At 38.2% G+C, this 20805-nt stretch overlaps 1 pseudogene; it reads right to left on the bottom strand.

Annotated features, from left to right (window-relative positions):
* Positions 1-3533: 3533 nt before the first annotated feature.
* Positions 3534-7813, bottom strand: LOC100761597 (annotated as a pseudogene).
* Positions 7814-20805: the final 12992 nt, after the last annotated feature.

The following is a 20805-nucleotide window of genomic DNA, read 5'->3' on the forward strand; positions in this document are numbered from 1 at the left end:
CTGATGGAAGCAGAAGCAGATACCCAGAGCTTAGCACTGAGCCAAACTCATGGAATCCAGTTCTAGAGAGGGAGGGATGAGCAATGGGGTTAAGACTGTGCTGGATAAACCCACAGAAACAGCTAACCTGAGCAAGTGAACTCACAGGAACCCCATTTGTGAAGCTGGGCAACCAGCATTAGACTCAACCAAGCCCTCTGAATATGGGTGCTAGTAAGGAGCCCTGGACAGTCTATGGGACCTCTGACAGTGGAACCAGTATTTATCCCTAGTATACAAATGGACTTTGGGAACCCATTCCCCATGGAGGGATATTCTCTCAGCCCAGATACATGGAGCAAGGCCTAAGCCCTACTCCAAATGATGTGACAGACTTTTATGATTCCCCCATGGAAGCCTCCACCCTCCCTGAGGAGTGAATGGGGGATGGGGTGGGATGAAGGGGTCTGTCTGTGACATGGGAGGGTAGGAGGGAGAAGGAATTGGGATTAATATGTAAAATAAGATTGTTTCTAAATTGAATAAATAAATTTAGAAAAGAAAAAACAATCTAAGAACATCAGTAGTAATCGGGATTTTTAATAAAGCCAGTGCAAGATTGTCAAGAAACACCTTCAGCTATCTCCATTCCAATTTTGTCAACCAACTCTTTAAAAAATTACTTTCATGAACCTTCACAACTCTTTGCTGTGTTTTGTGACCAGCCAGGTTTAACCAAGGATCTCTGCTTGAATCCCATCCATGTGGAAATAATTGAAGACAAAGAAGGCCCTTCTCAAAGAATCAAATATTTGCCAGTATTTCAAAATGGAAAGGTAGGATCCCAGGATCCCATCCCCTGCACAATGACAGACTGACTCCAATCCCAGTATTGCGTAGGCCAAATGGAGGTAATCTTAGCAGCACTGGGATCATGACTATTAGTACCTTAGTCATGCCTTGAAGGTAGCATCTCATAGCCCTTTACCTTTTCTGATATTGCTTTTTGTCTTCACTTCTGCAAGATTCTCTAAGTATTGATGAAAATATTCTGTTTAGGGTTGTGTATTCACCCATCAAATATTCTCAGCATTTGTTTTAGTCATTGGTGTCTGTATTCATTATGATTCACTACATAAAACAATATCTTCGATTAACATCAATAAAAGTATTTGTCAATATTTATAAGCACAAACATTTAAAAGAAAGTTTGGGGCCATGTAACTCCAAAATAGTAAGTTTCCATTTGTGCCTTAATATTTCTTCAACCATGAAGTTTTGTTTAGGATAGCAATAACCAGGTCTGAAGTCCCTGCCATAAAGCAGGGTTCAAGTACAATCAGGGAAATGTTGGATAAGCCCATAACAGCCTGCCATAATCATACAGTGGGCACATCTTGGATACCAAGTTGGCATTGCAATTTTAATGTCCATAGCATGTTAAGAACATTACACACACACACACACACACACACACACACACACCATCATCATTATCATCATCATCTCCTTGAATAACACCATTCAGGACCATAGAAGCCAGGAGACCCCTTTCAACTCCAGTTCAAGTCCAAGTTTGATTTGCATTTCTCTTGCAATGAATATGTATAGCGTCTTCAGAAATAGTATCTTCCATACTAGTTCTGGTAAATAACAAGTGGAGTGACAAAAGACAACCATTTTCCACTACCTCTAGGTCCTCTCTGGTTAGTCATTCATAAGGAGGTGTTGCAAAGATGACACTGATTGGATGAGACAGTGCTCCTTGAATCTTTTGCTTTGTACCACTGAAATTCTCCCCTCCTCCATTCCTTGGAGGAGGGGAGAATAGGTGTGAGGTTCATGGACCAACTATTTGGAGACAAGCTGAGTACAGCAAGCTCTGTTTGTTTTAGGAAGCAAAATCGTTAAATAGTCTCTACCTGTGGCCTGGGGTAGGGGAAACAGCAGCACTGGCATCAGGTCACTACTTGCAGCTGGAGATTAGAGAGTGGTTCAGGTCTTCTTGTCTTGTGGCAAAGCAGCTGTTGTTGGGGCTGCTCCCTTGGCTCGATTTGAGGACTTTAATAACACATACTCAGATAGCCAATTTAGTCTGGTTTAGGCCAGCAAGGGCCTGCTAGCCCCCAGGTATTTTGTGCCTGGGCACATATCCCTCCACAAGACAGAACCCCCAAGTAATTTTAAGATATTTTCTTGAAGTCTAGTGATTTTCAGAACTTTAAAAATTGTTTATTATAATCATTTTTATTTCTTCATTAGTGATCTCTTGTTATAGACATAGTCCTTTTTGGATTGTTTTGACATTTTCGTCATGGGGGGGCTTAATTCTCTGTCAGAGGATTGTCTCCATTCTCTAGGCCCCCTCTTTAGTGGATTGACTACGAAATTTGCAGATATTTTTATTTCTTCTTCACAGTTTATCTAAGGTCTAGAGAAGACTGATTTGTCATGAAGTCACATTTGTCGATTGTTGGCCTTATTACTAGAGAGACTGGAATCTACTTTAGAAAGACCTTCCCCAAATATTTTGTATTTTACACTCTACCTTCTCTCCTAGGAATTTCAGATTTCAAGTTTCGCTTTACAGTTATTCATACACATAAAGTTTATTTTTGAGCAGGGTAAAAAAGAAGAATGAGGTTTCATTTTGGAAATTAATTTTGAGTTTTGTCCCTCTGTGTCCAGGGACAGCACATCAAGCCAGTTTAATTATCCTAAATTAGTTGAAATTTCCTTGTATTACAGTATACTGTCTATTATAGAGAAACTTCCATAAACTGCTGAGCAAACTGTCTGTCCTATAGTGTTTTAGTGGAAAATCCCAAGGATACTTGTTATGGCTATTTGGTGTATGACAGCATTTGTCTCCAATGTTCACCTGTTTATGTGTTTGTCTTGATGACCTGTCCATTTATGAAAGTGGAGTATTAAAATTATTTAATATTTCTTTGGTGGGATTAGTATATGGCTTCTTGACTAATACAATTTGTTTTATAAGATTTGGTTGGTCTCAAGGAGGACCCTAAGAGAGACATGAATGTTCCCTAGGAGAAGGGGAAAGGGACAAGATCTCCTGAGCAAATTGGGAGTATCGGGGAGGGAAGAGGGAATCAGGAAAAAGAGAAGGGGGCATGAGGAGGGGAAAGGAAGACATGAGGGTGCAGGAAGATTGAGTTGGGAGAGCAAGAAAAGAGATACCATAATAGAGGAGCCATTATAGGTTTAAAGAGATATCTGCCACTAGGGAAATGTCCAGAGACCTACAAGGAATAAGCCAACGAAAAGTCTAAGCAATAGTGCAGAGGCTAACTTAAGTGCCCTTCCCCTATAATGAGATTGATGACTACCTTATATGCCATCCTAGAGCCTTCATCCATTACTGATGGAAGTAAAAGCAGATGTACAGAGCTAAACACTGGACCATACTCCTAGAATCCAGGTGCAGAGAGGGAGGAGTGATGAGCAAAGGAGTCAAGTCTAGGCTGGAGAAACCCACAGAAACAGCTGGATACTTTGTTTTCTTTAAATGGTTATGTTGGTAAGTCTTGAATTTATCCGAGGAGTGAGATGAACATCATGACTCCCAGAAACCGAGTGAACAGCAGCAGGGGAGTGCAGAATGACCACACATTCCACAGCGCCAACTTGAAGCAAATCCCTGCTGCAATGAATGTTGTGGTTTGACAGGCATGAGCGTTGGGTACTTACCATCATATTCTTCAGTCCCACGATACTATTCCAGATAGACTATGCAGTAAAACACAATTGACAGTCAGACAAGCAGCAAGGCCCCACCAAAGAGAAACCAGCTATTAGTGTGAAAATTTTATTTGAAGGTTTAAAGAAATCAACAAAATAAGTCACAACGATGGATGCCAAAATCCAGAAGCCGGAAGGGATGTTAACTCTTGGAAGAGGTCTCTACTTTTTTACAACAGTTGTGGAGGTTTTTGTTCTGGCCTTGTCCTCGAAGTCCAGCCCTGCTTCGGAAGGAAGCAGGTAACTCCCCCGGAGCTGCTCCTGAGCCCAGGGAGCATCAATCTAGGCACCTGCCAGTGCCATGGAAGTGAACACAGGCAGCACTTCCGATGCCAGCTCCTAAGGCAGAATCTCCTAGCGTTGTGATTGGAGCTGAATTCACTTTGCAGTTTTCATTAGTCCAGAAGAATCCGTGCTTTTGCCCTTTTCGTTAGCCTAGAACTTTAAAATGCTGATCTATTCTCAGGAGCAGTGAGTCCCGGATCATTCCTAGCTATGGAAGCCCTAGACAGTGAAAATTAACCTTGTCTTTGGCTACGCAGCCCAAGAACATCCAGTTTCCAGCTTTTAAATGTAGAAAATAACCTTCTGTCCCAGCGGGTACTTCCAAACCCCATCTTTTGGCTACTCCTGCTCTGTAGGATTTGCCCTGATAGTCTAGGATGGGTTTTAGTCTGTCCCAGGAAGAGCAAAGAACTATCTTATCAGGGAGAAGTGACTATTGATGTTGTGCCGGAGTCACAAGGATTCCCCAAGGACACCAGGGAGACAGATCATTGATGCAAATGCACACGGTTTATTAAACTGTCTATCCTTCCTCCGGAGGTACCCTGTTTAACAAGCTGACTCAGCAGTCTCCCGAGTGGGTGAAGTGCCGTGTCTACTGCTACATTTTAAAGACAAAAGTTACAGGATTACATCAGTAGGTACAGGTTGGTTTCTGATTGTTTGACATTTGGGCAACAATCAAGAAATTTCTCAAAGTCATATTTTGGCATGAAATACCTGTGTATCAATGATTCTCTTTGGTCAGTGCTGAAAGGGAACATTCTGTGGTTTCTATAGCTTTGCCTTGTTACTTGCAGGTGACCCGTTGTTCATAGATATCTATAGTTTTCAGAACTCTATCCTGGAGACTCTAGGGGAAGTTTTGGTCTCTTCTGGAGTTTCTTTTGTGTCCAAACAGTTCCCAGGAACCAAGTACCTAGGGGGGTGGGGGTGGGGTCCTGAAATTTCTTTGTGTTTGGTTTTGGTCCTAAGCTCCAGAAGCCAGAGGATCTGGAGTTTCCTTGTGTAGGATGCCTACAAGTCTTTTCTGTAGCCTGTCATGGCTGCTAAAGCAGGTGCTGAGTTGGGGTCTGAGCCCTTCATCTTTGAAGTGAAGCCTTTTAGTTTAGTTTACCCCTTTCAATTGAGGTTAAAATGAATTTGTCTCCCAGATTACCAGAAAGCAGGATGGTGAACCACAAAGATACAGTGTTTCTTTGTAACAAATGCCTTTTGTTGTGCCCAAATTCCGAACCCCCAAATCACCAAGAATCCCATTTCAATGCAAAAGCAAAGATTCTTGTATTGCAGTTGTTTAATGAGCTAACACATTAGCTAGGGCCTTTCATCCTTCCACCAAGGCAGATGGCTGGAGAAAAGACCTGGTGTTTTTCTTGTATACAGCAAATATATCTCTTGTTCTTCAATGCAATTGACTATCATGTGTCTTTTGACTGAAAAAATGATAATTTAATAATCATATTTATTCTTCAATGATAGGTATTAATTGCTGTCACATATGAGTAATGCAGTCATCAATTGAGGAGAAAACCACACTGAGCAAGAAGAAAGCATAAAATCTCAGCTTCTGCTTCATACATTGACCGTTGGAGTTATCATGGAAATCTCCAAAGTACATGAAACTGTTTACTCATTTTACCACTCAAGATGAATGAAAAACAAGGGGCCTGCAGTAAAAAGGCAGAGATTTTAAAATTTCTCAAGGCACACTACACTACACTAAAAAATCAAATAGTTGAGATATTAGAATTAATTCCCAAGGAAGATAGGGAAAGCATGAGGAGAGCTGAAGGATTTTATTTCACTTGAACTGGTCAGTAAGTGATATTGAATTTAATGAACTTCAGAATTCAAGTCAAATATACTGATACTATTTAATATTTTTTAGTTAAAGACTATATGTTAACTAAAAAGTCTCAAATTAATTGAAAATCAAAACAGAAAATAATTGATCAACTACACAATACTATTTGAGAAAATCTTCCAAGGACAGACATGGAAGCTAGAACATAACAAAAAATGTCTGTGTCATGGACTCATGCTTTTGATTTACTCTGTCCTAATGTGTGTATGCGAAATAATTCAGAGTAGCATAAATAACATGAGAAAGTATTAAGTTGCTATTATATCACTAACTTTAAATCACTTTTCATTAGATTTATTTAAAAAATGAAAACCTCGTAACTAGAATTAAAATTCTGTGTGCCTGTCTAATAATATGATTATATGATAATAGAGGACATAAGTGAATGTTCACATTTTACAGCGATGAAAAGTGGGAAAGTGGAGCAATCATCTGGACAAGTCAGAAAGTCTATCCACAGTACATCTATGAATATACTGAGCATAGCCAGAAATTAGGAACAAGTACAGGCTACAGAAAATCTGAGAAAAATATGGACAACATTGATTAAAGCACAATATTTTAATATATTCAAATTTCATTATACATCAAAAATGAAAATTGGTATGCCTGCTAGATGCCTCGACAGGTTAAATGCTTCTTGTCAAATCTTAAAACCTGAGGTAGATCCCAAGGAAGCACACAATGTATTAGAGAATTGAAGTCCACAAATTATCATCTAACCTCAACATATATGCTGGAGCAATTTACATGCCTATCTCTACCATATACAAACAATAATAAAATAAAAATCATGAACAATATCAATTAATAGATTAAATTAAGAACATGTATATGTTAATACACACCCAAATGTGAATGCAATAACAATTAGTGAAACAAGAGGCCATAAACTTGAAAATTTGAAGGACAATGGGATAGGTATGATATATATATGTATATATATCATATAATGTATAATGTATAACAGATATGCAAAATACAATTTATAAATTATATAATAGATAGTATATATCTTATTGCATAGTATATTTATGATACATATATCAAACTTGGTATAGTCGAAAGCAGGAAAAAATATCTTAAATCACTTTTACCATGCAAAACAATTTCTACCGAGAAACACAAGTGGCATGAATCTGTTACAATGAGAGGGGGGTAAAAATTTTGTGTTTTTTTTTTTTTTCTGAGCACTGTGTAGTTACCTTTCCTTGGAGAATATTGTTAAGAGTATAACACAATTATCTATCATTCTTTCAGTTGTCCTCTTGGGCAAATACTGCAATGTTTTGCTTCACTTTCTTTGTTGAACAAAAGTACGTAACAAAAAAGAACAGTGGAATGAAACCTTCCCTAAGTATTCTTCAAGCAAGTGAAAATGATTCTGTGGGCTCCACATTTGCAATCGCTTTCCGTTACAACCTCTGGAGAGCTCTTCCCTATCACTTGAATTAGGACTTTGGGCAAAGAGCCTGTTCAGTGTGAGACTGAGATGATAGTTACTCTTGACCACGGTACATTGCTTTTCTGTCCCCAATGCCAGGCACTCCAGCAGTGTGAGCAGTCAGGGGGCACAGATAAAAATATAGATAATAAAACTGTGAGTGTTCCCTGAAGCAGCAAAAAAGTACATGTGTTTTATCCTTTTTAAGAACACAATGTTAGAAAAAAGAGAAGACATCAGACCTCACAATATCTTTTTACATCCAAGATTTATCTGTAAATACCATATAGTTCTTGAACAAGGCAATTTCCTTGCTGCTTTGTTGTTACATTTACCATTAAGGATAATTCGGGCACACATTTGAGAGCATGGCTGTTTATTTCGATCAATTCCTTAAGTGTATCTTGATTACAGAGGTGGAGAACTGTGGCAAATGCATTAATTTGAGGACAGGCTTGGGTGCTTGCAGTCACCATAGTGAACATGCTGTCATTATCTTTATCTTTTCACAGTCTCAGCATTAAGGGTGTGTATTAGAGGTTAAGGTTAAAAACTGGAAAGGTTTATCCTTTCAGTGTTTTTCTTTAATTTGCATGCCAATTTTCACAGATTTTCTCTCCAAAGGAAATTTTATGTGGGGGCAATCTAGGTCATTTATGGATTAACAAAAATTTATATTTCTATCCAGTATTTGTTAAAGTCTAAATTCAAATCTATGTGCAGTAGATATCAAAACATATCAAACATAAAGCACAACATCTCTATGGCAACCCAGTCCACAGACACAGGTAGCGCTCCACCTTCTAAGTGATTCACAGATCTAAAATATATCCTCAAATACAGTCTTTCACCATACCTATGCAGACTGGCTTGTTTCTCTCCAAATTCAATGATTTTTACCTTAAATTGTTTCTATATAAATTTTCATTTGGATTCATGCCACTCCTGGGATTCTCAGTGGTTAGCTTCTACACTAAACTCATTAAATGTGTAGACACTAGACAAGACATCCTGAGTTATGAAATCTGAATAGAACAGGTGCATTAATTTTGAGACCATTAGAAGACTCTTATTCTCTGACTCCTTTTTTCCCCACCAATGGAAAAGGAAAATGTAAAATAGTATTTTTTCAAGAGATAAATGCCATATATTTTGGATAAGTTTATAAAGAAAAACATAGTCTACCATGCATATGTATTAACATTGATGAGAATGAATTATAAAATTGTGCTTGTATAAAGTATAAAAGTATAAAATTTTATACGTTTCATTTTAATCATTTTCTCCATGCTCTGAGACACTAGTTGTTCTATCATATTTTAATATGATTTAGTCCAGACGCTATTTTTTTAGTGTAATTAAGTTAGTCAGAATATTTAAAATGTCTATTAGTGTGTGTGTATGTGTGTGTGTGTGTGTGTGTGTGTGTGTGTATTTCCCTCTTCACTTGGCTGTCATCATTTTATTTACAGTAACATCCACCAAAAGCAAAGTAATGTAGACATACTGAATCCTGCCAGTAGCACCAACTGTCCTGAAAATGGTGCATTTCTCATGGAGAGTTATGCTGGCATATATTGCAAGTTCAAGACTACATCAGAAGCTAACCCTTTCTCCCATTTCCCTCACCTCAGTTTATCCTCTGACAAAACAAAGCTCAGACATTGCTTGGGAAAAGGAGAATAAGAAGGAGAACAGATGATTTGTAAAATATTGCAATTGAGAAGTGACAATCTAAGCAAGTGCATTTTCTTTGTTCTTGAGTAGGATATTCTCACAAGTTCTATTTTTACCCGAAGTTCTTCACAGCTACTCACTCAAATGAGTATTATCATCTTAATTCTGTCCAGTTGAGCTGTCAAGATAGTCACATCATAAAGTAATACCAAGAATGACTGTTTCCAAATCAAAACTTGAAGCCCTACTGGACAGGAGTTTCCTCAGAATCTTTTCCAAATGACAGCTTTGGAGAGAGAGGGAACTGAGAGTGACATGTAAATGAAGCTTGTTTCAAATTTAAATAAAAAAGGAAAAATAAAAGAATTTTATTTATTAACTGAAATGTAAACTGATTCAACTCAAATTTTCAAGTGGAATTAATTACACTAAATAATTTGGAAGTTTAGTTCTTCAGTATTGTAGAGCATTTTATGCACCCAAACATGGGAGTAATCTGCTTCTCTTGATTAAACCCCACAGGGTTTGCTTACTGAGAAAATGTGATGTATGCTTAAAGGAGCAGAGGATAGAGAGTGTATGTTGTCCTAGATGTGGGCTACAAAAAATGACATGAACTATTTGCATATTTGCCATCCCTGTATTAAATAAACCTTTTGTATTACCTCATTCATAAAGATGTCATATTATTTAGAATGATCAAATATTGGCTTCCATGTCTTGTGATCTGCAATGTAAGTAAGTAAATAATAAGTAAATAAATAAATAAATATGCAGTTGAAAGCATCAGTTATTCAGGTAAGCAACTCTTATTTTAAAATCTTACTAAAAGGTGATTGGTAACAATCACTTAATGTAACAAAGAATGGAACATTTGTAAAGCACAATAAGCGTTTTGTTCTACCCATAGAAAGTTGGAAAAATGTTATGTGTCAATACTATATATATATATATATATAATATATATATATATATTGAAGTATATTAATAAGTATAATATTAATATACTTCAAAATATAAATTTTTAAACATCATCTGTACTGAAATTAATTAGTTAATACCTGTAGGATTGAACATTCATTAGGTAACCAACACTAAGCCTTTCTTAATATATCCAAAAGGTATTTAAATTTTTCATTACTTTTAAAACTGATCATCTTAGACTCTAAATCAATAAGCTCTTTTCATTTTTAAAATGAATTACTTACTCAGAACAGTAACAAAACTTTCTTTTATATTCTACAACTAAATCATCCTTGAAACATGGAGTGAAAAACTCTCCTAAATTTGACTCAAAAACTATTCATTCTATGTTTGCTGACTGCAGTTTCTCACAGTCTTACCCCTCCTTATTTATAAAACCCCCAAGTGATTTTCTTGACTTGGATAAATTAAGGTCAATCAATGGATACTTGCTAAATAGGAAGAGGACACTATAGGATTCTACTGCACAGCAGATTTATTACTGCAAACAAGTGATATTGTGCATCTCAGAAAAACTCAATGGACAAATCCCGGAAATGTTGAACACCATGAAAGGATAAATGTCTGAAGTGTATAATGTATTAAGCTCAATTGAAACTTGATAAAAAGTGTGCCTTAATAACATCTTTGAAATTTGATACAAGGTGTACATTAATAAAAAATTTATGGGACACCATTAAACATGCTCCAGATTTTATGTATGGGTGATGTAGGATATCATCTCTTGGCAATACACAGATAAATAGAAATGGGTGAATTTATAAGAGAGAGCCATCAAGTAGAATCGTTGTCCAAATAATTGTATTGATATTAAGCCTCAGAGTGCTATTTCATAAGCATCTGTGGGTACGCAGAACAAGAGTGAAACTGGCCCAGCAGGACCAGACAAAACAAAACAAACAAACAAAAACTTTAATGACACATTCAACAAGACAAAATGGCATCCCACAGAAAGGGAAAGATCTTCAGCAACCCCACATCTAACAGAGGCTGATTTCCAAAATATACAAACAACTCAAGAAGCTATTTACCAAAACACCAAGTAATCCAATTAAAAACTGGGGTATAGACCTAAATAGAAAATTCTCAATAGAGGGATCTAAAATGGCTGAAAGAAACTTAAGAAAGTGCTCAACATCTTTAGGCATCAGGGAAGTGCCAATCAAAACAACTCTGAGATACCATTTTACACCTCTCAGAATGGCTGAAATAAAAAACACCAGTAACACTTTATGCTGGAGAGGATGTGGAGAAAGGGGAACATTCCTCCATTGTTGGTGGGAATGCAAACTTGTACAGCCACTTTGGAAATCAGTGTGGTGGTTAGTCAGGAAAATGGGAACCAGTCTACCTCAAGATCCAGCAATTCCACTGTCAGGCATATACCCAAAGGATGCACATTCATACCACAAGGCCATCTGCTCAACTATGTTCATAACAGCATTATTTGTAGGAGCCAGAACCTGGAAGCACCGAAGATGTTCCTCAGTTGAAGAATGGATAAAGAAAATGTGGTACATTTACACAATGAAGTACAATTCAGTGGGAAAAAAATGATTTTTTTTAAAATTCACAGGCAACTATGCTGATCTAGAAGAAACTATTCTGAGTGAGGTAACCCAGACACAGAACGAAAAACATGGTATGTACTCATTCATAAGTGGATATTAGACATAGACAAAAAGATAACCAGCCTACAATCCACAACTCCAGAGAAGTTAGGAAACAAGGAGAACCCTAAGCGAGACATACATGGGCCCACAGAGAAGGGGAAGGGGACAAGATCTCCTGAGCAAATTGGAAACACAGGGGGATGGGTAGGGAGGTAGGCGGTAGGGAAAATGAGTACAGAGTGGGAGGGATCAGGAAGGTCCAGTTGTGGGAAGAACAGAGGAGGGCAAGAAAAGAGATAACTTAATAGAAGGAACCATTGTGGGTTACAAGAGAAATATAGGGCTAGGGAATTATTCAGCGATCCACAAGGATGACCCCTACTAAGAATCTAAACAACGGTGGAGAGGCTACCTTAAATGTCTTTCACTTATAATTAAATTGATGACTACTTAAAATGCCATCATAGAGTCTTTACCCAGTAACTGATGGAAACAGAAGCAGAGATTCACTGAGACAAGATGCACTGAGACAAACTCCTGGAATACAGGCAGAGGAAGGGAGGAATGATCAGCAAAGGGGTCAAGATCATGCTGGGGGAGCCCACAGAAATAGCTGACCTGAACAAGTGGGAGCTCATGGTGTGCAAGATTGAACCAGACCCCCTGAATATGGGTGTCATTTGGTGGGCCTGGGAAGTCTATGGATCCCCTGGTAGTGGAACCAATATATATCTCTAGAGCATGGACGGGATTTGGGAGCCCTTTCCCCATGGGGGACTACTCTCTCAGGCTAAATTCACAGGGAAGTTGCTTGGTCCTGCCCCAAATGTGAGGGACGTTGAGGATCCCCATGGGAGGACTTACCTTCTTTGAGGAATGGATGGGGGATGGAAAAGGAGATAGTGGGAGGAATGGGATGCTGGGATGGAGAAGGAACTAGGATTGCTATGCAAAATAAGTTTGTTTTTAATTTAAATAAAATTTTATTTAATTCCTTTTAATTTTAAGCAAATTACTTTTTCTAAATATATGAAATCTCATAAAAAAAAAAAAAACACCACCATGAGAACCTGAGATCCAGAACACACATAAAACTGCCAGGTACAATTGTTCACTTTGAAATCTACACTCTTCGGAAACAGACAAAAAGGATGGTTGGTGTGACTTGACTTCAGTCTATTCCAATTTGTGAATTCCAGACTAACTGGGAACCTAGTCTCTAAGGAAGTACATTGTGTTCATGAGGATATCACCTGATATTGTATTATGCCTCCACACACAGGCTCACATATCACATGTACAAATATACACACAAGGATCCACATGTATAGTTTAAAATAATTGAACTAAAATTATATTATTCTATCCCAAACATTACTTAAAGTGCAGTGTCCATTTTCTGTCCTGTCATGTTTCTTTGATTTTCTAATAAACACTCCAGTAGAATCCACCCAGGAGTTTCCAGCTCTGCAATCACTCTGTCGGAGAGGGATCCTACTATGAGAATCTCCTGACTCATCTTGTAATTCTGTCTCTACTTATGTTCAAGTACATGATAACTTCTGGCAACCATGATGTCTTCCTTAGTTAAGTTACTATTTCTATGATGAAACACCACAGCCAAAGCTACTTGGGGAGGAAAGGCTTTATTTAGCTTATGATTTCACATAACTATTCATCACTGAAGGAAGTCAAAAATGGCAGGAACCGGGAGGAGGCAGGAGCTGATACAGAGGCCATGGAGAGGTGCTGCTTAATGGTTTGCTCCCACTGGGTTGCTCAGCCTGCTTGCTCATAGAATTCAACACCATCTTCACAGGGTTGACAACCAACAGTGGGTTGGGACTTCACACATCATCTTTAATTATATGTTTTTATTTAGTTTACATACCAAACACACATACCACCTCCTCTCCCCCTCCTCCCCTGCACTTCCCCAAGCTACCAGAATCCACTCCTCAGAAAGGGTAAAACCTCCCATGTGAGTCAACAAAGCCTGGCACATTCAGTTGAGGAAGGACCAACATGCTCTCCTCCCTTCCCATCCCCCACCTTGCATCGAGGCTGATCAAGATCAAGGCAACCCACCATATGGGATGGAGTTCAAAATTCCAGCTCATGCATGAGCTCATGCATGAGCTGGTCCCACTGCCAAGTGTTTCACAAACAGACGAATCTACAAAAGTATTGCCACCTGCAGAGGGCCTGGTTCAATCCCATGCAGTCTCCCCAGCTGTCATTCTAGAGTCCATGAGCTCCCACGAGTTCAGGTGAACTGTCTCGATGGTTTCTTCATCATGGTCTTGAACTTCCTTGCTCATATAATCCGTCCTCCCTCTCTTCATCTGGACACCTGTAGCTTGGCCTGGTGCTTAGTTTTGGAATCTCTTAGTCTGCTTCGATCAGTTTATTGGATGAAGGTTCTCAATAATCTGAATACATGGGAAGTCCAGTTAATGCACTCTCTCAACTATGGATGAGTAGGGGTCTTAGCTGGGGTCAACCTTGTGGATTTCTTTGAATTTCCTTACCATCAAGAAACCTAACCCCTTAATGTCTCCTTTTATTGAGACATGTCTTTCCTTGCTTTCCCATATCATCTCTCAAAGTATTCCCCCTAAAATCTGTTCAAACTCATTTTAAATTTAGTCTTAAAGTCACATCAGTTTTCTGCTTCAGGCTGACATACCATTAGCTCCTTTATACCAGTGACCTAGTTAGTTTCCTGCTTCAATGCTATTGCATAAATTTTTGAAAAGTTTAAAATTCATATGCATGTTTATCATTTTGTAGATTTATCATTAAATCCACCATTTCATATAATGATAAACCATTATTATTTCTCCAAAGATTTTTCTTAAAATAACTTCTACAGTCTGATAGCTGGGATGCCAGCATGGGACTGATCCAAAACTCAGGAATGTGGGTTTCAGTGAAGATATCTCAGAAATATACGGGAACTCCTGTATTAGATCAGTACTTATCGAGAACAGAGGTGTGGACTTTGGGAACCCATTATACAAAGAGGGATACTCCCTGAGCCAAGACACACGGGGGTGGGCCTAGGCCCTATCCCAAAGTATATGATAGACTATGATGACCCCCTATGGAAGGCCTCACCCTCCCTGGGGAGCAGAAATGATATGTGATAGGTAGTGTTTTAATTGGGGGGGGTGGTATGGGAGGAGGGCAGGGATAGGGAACTGGGATTGACATGTAAAACAATCTTGTTTCTAATTCAAATTTTAAAAAGGAAAAAAAAACTTTTACAACCTGTTTCACGTCTATGTATGCGTTTTGCTATAAGATTGAAAGATTTTATAAGTATTCACTAGGTGGTTTTGAGGGACTACTAGATTGGTTGCACAGTTTCTACTTTGGTTTGAGTAGTATATGAAAGTTCATCCCCAAATTTTTATAGCCACTATTTTTTTTCTAATTCATTTCTATCAAACTCACAAAGACCATAAATTTAATGTGTTTTTGGAAAGCAAATGATGCCTTGGGGAAATTGGATTTGTATTATTTCCTCCTGAATATATAAAACATATGTAGTATTCTACAGTAGATTAACACCTTGTTTCCAGTTTTATGTTTGGCATATTAAAAATTATGTCTTTGTTTCTTTTGATGATTTCTCTCTTTAAGAAGTCCATGTCACTCAATGGCCACTATGAGATACTTCACAATAGATAGGGTCAACCAGTAAGAAGAAAGCTACTATTCATCACTGAATCTTAACATCCATAAGAGAAGGCCCATACCTACCAAGTATGAGGAACTAAAAACAAACAAAAATACACTTGAATTAACATAATTTCCTGAATATTTCACACTCAAGTGTAGTCATGAAGATATCTGAGGGTATTGTTCCAGTGTAAGGAGATCTGACACTTCAATAAAAATTTGTGAAAGTGACTTGAGAACAAAACCCTACAGAAACAAATGTCCACATGTACAATAGAGAATTGGTGATTCAAAACAAATGTTTTGGTTCCACCCGCAGGCAAAGGGAAGTAATGGCTCTGCTCATTATAGTGTTTTTCTTTTCATCACCTGAAAGCCTGGTATCCAGGAGGAACACACAATGCTGCAGCAGGCACGTTCCACTTTAACAATCACAGACCATTTACAGTGCTGAGCAGATGCATGTTTAATAGGAATGGCTGAATTTATTACTGCATTTATCATTTCTTTTGCAAACATACTCAGAATAATTTCTTATATCTTTTGGAAATGGATTATGTGTTGTCTTCTATGGCAACATCCTATGGAGTAATATACAGTTTCTTACTCAGACCTAATGGTATTCATATGCACTCAGAAATGTCTACTCATTCCCAACTAAGAAGGAATGTTATAGAATGAAAATAATCTACAAAACTATTTTAGAACGGTCTTTGCTTCCGTGGCAATGTGCAGAACTATGTAAACAAACTCATTATCATCACAGTTTTGCAAGTAGTATTTAAATCACACACTAATTGTATTGTTTGTATTTCAGCCAAAAGAATTCTGTTACACAAACAAACCAGGTAGTGGAATCAAAGATTGCAATACTTAACTCATTATTTTATTTTATTTAAAAAATTCAATGTGTAATAACAGGCACATACACATGTGCTTGACAAGCATTCGCAGAATCATTTCAATCCTTAGAAATGAATGAGTTCAGTTAGGACTTTGGAAATGCATAAGACATGGTTTTTGTTTATATTACAAAATAGTTTCCCCATTCTCATGGATGCTATACTGGCCATAATATCTTCAATTTCTGGGTTTCTTTTGTTTTTTGTTTTGTTATGTTTGTTTTTGTTTGTTTTGGTTCTTTTATTTTTGGACTTAGGCAGGCATGGTATTTCAATATTTCTGCACATATTTACATATGTATAAGCTTCCTAACCAAAATAAAAGACATTATCAGTTTCAGAGGGAGGGAAGATGGAAAGACCTTGAGGGAGGGGATTTGGAATTTTCTGGAGTGAGAAAAGGGAAGGGAAAAGTGATATAATGTATTAATCATTAAAATGTATATTTTAAAAATAAATTTATGAAGGCATATTTTTTCTGTCCCTCCTGTGAGCTCCTAAATCATGACACAGAGACTCCTATTAATTATGAAAGCAAGGCAGATAGCTTAGTTTTCTTTTAAACTAGCTCTTATAACTTAAATTAATCCATTTCTATTAATTTACTTGCTACCTCATAGCTTTGTTACCTTTACTCTGCCCATGTTGCTTTCCTGCTTGCTTTGTGTCTGGCTGATGACTCTTTATGTCTTGACCCTTCTTTTCACCATTGACTCCAACCCTTAAATCCTGCATAGCTATAGACCTGTTTAGCTTTTTATTAAACCAGTCCAAATAACAAATCTTTACAGTGTACAAAAATATTTTACAATATTTTATTTATTTATTGAAAACAGTTTCTTCTCTCATAAATATGTCCATATCACAGATATCAGTCTCTCCAAACCTCCCAGCTCCTCTTTTACCTCCCAGTTCCCTTGTATTCACTTTCACTCTATCTCCCATCAGAAAAAAGCAGGCAACAAGAAACAACCAAACATGACCAAAATAATAATAATAATAATAATAATAATAATAATAATAATAATAATAATAAATAAGACAAGGCAAAAGCCTTCCCTGAAGCTGGACAAGGAAACCAACCAGAAGTAAAGAACCCAAGAGAAGTTAAAAGAATCAGAGACAGACTCATTCTCACAGTTTGGAATCTGAGAAAAGACCAAGCTAACAGCCACAACTTGTATGTACAGGACCTGGCAGAGACTATGGAGGCTCTGTGCTTAACTTTTGGGTCTCTGTGAGCCCATATGCACCCTGCTTAGTTGATTCAGTGGGCTATGTACTCTAGGTACCCTCCATTGTCTCTGATTTCTGCAGTCTTTCAACACCTCATCCACAGGATTTGCCAGGCTCCATGGAGTGGGACCTGATGGAGACCTTCAATATAGACTCTCTCAGCATAATATTTGGCTTTGGGTCTCTGCACCTACTCCCATCTGTTGTCATAGAAAACCTCTCTAATGATTACTACATAAGGCTATGATCTATGAGCATAGCAGAATATCATTAGGAATCATTTCATTGAATTTATTTTTAAGACCAATCATGTTTGGTTCTACCCTAGACCTCTGGACTATCTAGCATCTTGGTCCTGGCCATCGAAGCAGTGTTGGGCATGGTATCCCTCTCATGTAGCAGGCTCAAGATAAATCAAACATTGATTGGCAATTTCCATGATTTCTGTGCTACCATTGTTCCAGCATATCTTGTAGGCCTGAATGGTTGTTGGTCAGAGGTTTTATGGCTGGGTTGGTGTCTACAGTTTTCTTCAGGTATCCAGAAAAGTACTCGAATATAGAGGTGATTAGTCCATGAAGACTTCAGCTAAACCTCTTTATACACAAGGAGCTGTGTGGATGTTTTCCTTAGAAATAGGGCCCCAGCTGCAAGTTTATGAAGAACAACACTCTTCCCTAGTATCAGCCTGGGTCATTTGGGAATTTCCTCAGGACACCCTCTGTGAACAACTCAACTGAACACTACCCAGTACCACCACTAGAAACTTTGCCTGGATACAAGAGATGTCCAGGTGAGACTCCACACCCCCTTCTTTCTATGAGTCCTCATTTGTATCATTCTCATCGAGGAAGTTCCCACTATATTTCCACACTGCCCCTAAAATCTCCTAAATTCCACTAAACTCTTTGTACCTCTATCACCCTTTTATGTTCTTTTTCATTATGATTCCTCTATGTTGGCATATTCATGCCCTGCTTTGGTAGGATATCTATGCTCTACTGGAGACATAGTTAATGCTATTGATGCCAATGAAGATGGCAAGTTCCTCAAGACATACAATGACACCTCTCCATTATAACATAAAACAGGGAGAGGTATTGGGAGTCCCCACTGGTTAGAAGTTGCAGTCTTCCATAGTGTAACAGCGCTCCCAGACTCTGCACAATATGGAGGACTCCCACATCTGCCCTAGTGGAGGCTTCCTTCTTTCCACTCAGCCTTATCTGGAGGATGTCTATAGGCCCAGATGGATGACTTGTCTTAAGGATGACCCTTGACAAAGTTCCCGGCAAATGTTCTTCACCTGCTGCCCATATGGTAGTTAAGAATTATACTGCAGCTATTTTCACAGGGTGGTGCAGTTACTAATCAAGCTATATGATAGGAGAATGCCACCTAATGCAAATTAGGGTTTTCCCCATCTAACACCAAATCCTATAATCCCAATACTCTAGGATAAAGTTGAGGTGATTCACTAAACCTGTCTCCCAGAGTTCTGTGACTGCCTTGTTCACAGGACACATACAAAGCTTTGTTGCCTTTTTTTTTTTCAAGACAGGGTGTCTCTGTGTAGCTTAGGAGCCTCTCCTGGCACTGGCTCTGGAGACCAGGCTGGCCTCAAACTCACAGAGATCCTCCTGCCTCTGCCTCCCGAGTGCTGGGATTAAAGACGTGCACCACCAGCGCCTGGCTCTTTGTTGCCATTTCAACACTTTTGTGATGTGCACTTGTGGCCAATGGACCATGAGAAAAAACAGAACCCCACAGAGAAATATTGTCTGTTATTGACTGGGATGCATAGGCCTAGGTTCTGATTTATGATTTGTTAGTTTGTTATGTTTTTTTTAGGTGAGTGTTCTGTTCCTTGGTTGCTGTTCCCTCTATGAATTTTCAAAGAGTATGATGACCATGTGTTGCCTTTGTGTTCACAGGGAATTGTTGCTGGTATTGAAGGCTGGATGCAGGGCTGAGTGCCGGGGGAGGATGGTCAGGAGGAAATGGTCTGTTGGATGCACAGGAGACATAAGCAGAGGGGAACAGAGGCTGCAGCTAGTGATCTGTTGCAGTGCTAGAGAGGAGACTGAAGGATTGAGACTAGGGGAACAAACAGAGATAGTGGAGAAGGTCTCCAGGCAGCCCACATGGTTTTCTGTCAGGCATGACTCCTGGTTGAGCAGGGGGTACCTGCTTGAGTCGGAGACTAGGACACATCAATGAGTGGTTAGGGAGTTTAGGAAGGGTGGTCTGTGAGATCCACAGGAGATATAGACATGAAGAAAAGGAAGGGTGCATCTGATACTTTGTTCCAGAACTAGGGATGAGCCGGAGGTATCAGGTCTATGGGAACAAAGAGAGAGGAGAAGTTCTGTGGGCAGACTTCCTGGTCTTTTGGGCCACATCTTCACTCTTAATTTCCTGGTAGCAAATCTATAATCATTTGTGTAAAATTGGGTATCATTAAATATATCACTATATAAAAATATATGCAATGTATTTATATCTTATTATATATGTAGCAATCTGCTCCAATCATATAAATTTTATATCTAATAAATTGTGAATGCTTGAAGGTTTTATATTATTTGCAGTGGTCTGTTCTACCAGCATCTGCTTCTAGAGATAAAATTTCATCACGGACGGTGGTTAACAGCCCAAGTACCCAAGTCAGTACTGACATCAATAGATTATATTCACTCTGATATAGGTATTACAAATGTGTCTTCTCATTTTTTACAAATGAAAGATACTATGTTAACAGATGTAAAGAGCTGGAAAGACAACATAGATCACAATCATTACTCAATCCATAATCTTCCACTCACTACCAGCATTATTTTCTAATGATTTCATTTTTTCTTAGTGCATCAAAACTTCTCTGATCTTTTAAGTGTCATATCCACCTGTAGGTGAAAATTTTCTAGTTCTGAGAATGCTACTTTCCAAAGGTAAAAAGACAGCACTTTATTCTGTATAAAAATGGCTTAGGAAAATGCATACATCTGCTGGTGTATATTTTGAACTTCACATATATAAAAAGAATGAAGACAGTATCCTGCTTTCAGTGAAACACTGATAAGTCAACTGGTTTTTATAATAAACACGGTCAGAAAATTTGCAAGTTGACTCTGATGGAGTTTTACTTTGTGTCCAAATGATGGAAGAGACTTCCTTTGAGTTTTTTAAAATAATACCTGTCCTCCTGTTATTTTCTCATTGTAATAATTGAATTTATCTTTGTCAAATATGACATATTATGTATGCAGATATACATACATATTAATGTGCTAGGGATACAGCATTGATGGTAGAGTTATGGGCTGTATGTATATAGCCTACTTTTCTCATTAAACATGAATCTCTTCATTA

Source organism: Cricetulus griseus, chromosome 2 (genome assembly GCF_003668045.3).
Source record: "Cricetulus griseus strain 17A/GY chromosome 2, alternate assembly CriGri-PICRH-1.0, whole genome shotgun sequence".
Lineage (NCBI taxonomy): Eukaryota > Metazoa > Chordata > Mammalia > Rodentia > Cricetidae > Cricetulus > Cricetulus griseus.